Source organism: Dama dama, chromosome 17 (genome assembly GCF_033118175.1).
Source record: "Dama dama isolate Ldn47 chromosome 17, ASM3311817v1, whole genome shotgun sequence".
NCBI classification, from domain to species: domain Eukaryota; kingdom Metazoa; phylum Chordata; class Mammalia; order Artiodactyla; family Cervidae; genus Dama; species Dama dama.
Genome location: NC_083697.1, coordinates 23,315,808 through 23,318,291, shown reverse-complemented (window position 1 = coordinate 23,318,291; position 2,484 = coordinate 23,315,808). Strand labels below are relative to the sequence as shown.

The 2,484-nt window shown below is 47.2% G+C and overlaps 1 non-coding gene across 1 annotated transcript; it reads right to left on the bottom strand.

Moving 5' to 3' along the window:
• Positions 1–1,412: 1,412 nt before the first annotated feature.
• Positions 1,413–1,484, bottom strand: TRNAC-ACA (transfer RNA cysteine (anticodon ACA)). Its single transcript has one exon. It is a non-coding gene; the product is annotated as a tRNA-Cys (tRNA).
• Between the last annotated feature and the right edge of the window lie 1,000 nt (positions 1,485–2,484).

The window sequence follows — 2,484 nt, the reverse complement described above, 5'->3', positions numbered from 1 at the left end:
CTAAAATCTGGTGTCAGCCTGCTCCATCCCACCCAGGACATCAATTATCCCTTTGTCCAGCATATCCTGCCGGCTAGTCACTTAGTAGCCAGGCTAGGTGATCAGATCGACTGTCAGGGCATCACAGTGCTTGTGTTCGAGTAATCCTTACTCAATATTTGCTCTGCCATGCCCAACTCTTTGCAACCCCATGGACTGAAGCCTGCCAGGCTCCTCTGCCCATAGAATTTTCCAGGCAAGAATTCTGGAGTGGGTAGCCATCCCCTTCCCCAGAGGATCTTCCCGACCCAGGGCTTGATCCTGGGTTTCCCACATTGCAGGCATATTCTTACTGTCTGAGCCACAAGGGAAGCCCATTTTACTTAATAATGGCCACAAATGTGAGCAGTTCAGATAGTCTCTTTTGTACCTAATTTCTACATTAAACTTCATCACAGGCATGCAAATATAGGAAAAAAAAACTAGTATGCGTAGCGCTGAGTGCCCCCCTCAGTTTCTGGCATCCACTTGGGTCTCGGAACACACTCCATGCAGAGAAGGAGGCGGGGCTGCCGCACAGAAGATGCCCCGGCAGCAAATGAAAGGAGCGATATTGAGCAAAACATGGTGTCAGTCTTAAGGTTGTTCTCCCACCTCTGGAGTTGGTGTGGTTGGTGCATATGTGTAATAAAGGCTAAAACTGGACAGCATTGGTCACTGATACCTCTTTAAAACACTGGATGGACTGGGTCTTTCCTCCTGACAGTGACAGTTCACAGAAGGATCTCAGTGGCCGCTGGATTTTCCCCTCCTGCAGGCAGTCATGGTGGGCAGGGGGGCAACCTTTTGCGAGGCTTCAGGGCTTGAGAAGCTTTGGCAGCTATTGGGTAGATAACCCTTGGTAGAGGAGGATTCTCTGAAGGCAGTGAAGTGCCCACGGGGACTTCCAGCTAGAACTATCTGGGAAAGAGCCAGGAAAATGGGGTTTCTGTTCTCCATTCCTATTTATTCTCTTTCTCTAGAGGCTTCCCTGATGGTTCAGTGGTAAAGAGTCCGCCTGCAATGCAAGAGATGCAGGAGATGTGGGTTGATCCTTGGGTTGGAAAGAGTTCTCAGGGGAGGAAATGGCAAACCACTTCAGTATTCTTGCTTGGAAAAAATTCCATGGATAGGGGAGCTGGGAGCACATGGAGTTGCAAAGAGTTGGGCATGACTAAGCAGGCAAGTAATTCCATTTAGTTTAGTCTTCCACACTAGTCCTTAATGCAAGCGAGGATGAACACAAACTTGGGTGAACATAAGTGAAGTGAAGTCGCTCTGTCATGTCCGACTCTTTGCGACCCCATGGACTGTAGCTTCCTAGGCTCCTCCGTCTATGGGATTTTCCAGGCAAGAATACTAGAGTGGGTTGCCATTACCTTCTCCAGGAGATCTTCCCAACCCAGGGATTGAACCTGGGTCTCCCGCATTGTAGGCAGATGCTTTACCATCTGAGCCACCAGGGAATGACCAACATATTTTACCTTGAAATTTCTAGAAATGTATCATTTTACCGCACAAAAATAAAAAATAAGACTCCTACCCCTAACTTTAAAGTGTCATTCATGCTCTAAATAAATCCTTTTCAGACACTTTAAAAAATGTGGCTACTAAAAATTCATATTTACATTTATGGCTTTTATTTGGAGCTTGTTTTATGTTTCTATCAAACAGCATTGGTTTAAACTATAAAACCCTGTAATTATTATAAGGCATGATAAACAAAATGCCTTTAAAAGCAGAGAATGAGCACATCCGTATTCAAGCAAGTCAATGTACAGCGAGACTTCAGAATGGAGATGCCCACCGTGGTGTTAAAATCGATCACCGGACTCTGCCAAGGTGGGTAGTGTGTGAGGGGTCGAGAGCAGAGGGCGGATCTGAAGCAGAGGCTGCCAAGGGGCTGGGAGAGCCACAGCCAGCGTGGGGGTAGAGACTGACTAGCAATCTCCTAAGCCAGCTCCAGGCCACCCACCCACCTCAAACAGTCTCCGAAAAACAAGGCAAGCTTATAAATTCTATCCCTTCATTCTCGCCAAGGCTGTCGCATCGCACTCAGGGTGAGGGTCCCAGCCAAGGTCTGGCTCTGCTGTTTCTCCGACCTCCCCTTCTGCCACCCCAGCCACACTGAACTCTTCGTTCCCAGATACTAAGCAGGAGCCGCCCAGGGTCTTTGCATTTGGTCTTCTCTCCTGTGGACCATCTTCCCTCTGATATCCAGGGACTGAGTCTCACCTTCTTATCCTTGGGACAACTGTCTCTTATTACAGGGGTTGTCCAGAATTCCAGCCCCACTCCCACCACTCCTGATGTCCACCTATATCTGACTTTGCTTCCTCTACTGCACTAATTACCACCTGAGATAAATTTTTTTCTTTTCTGTTTCCCCCACTAGGATTTCCAGATTTAGGAAATAAAAATATAAGACACCAGTTAAATTTTAATTCTGGATAAACAACAAAGAGA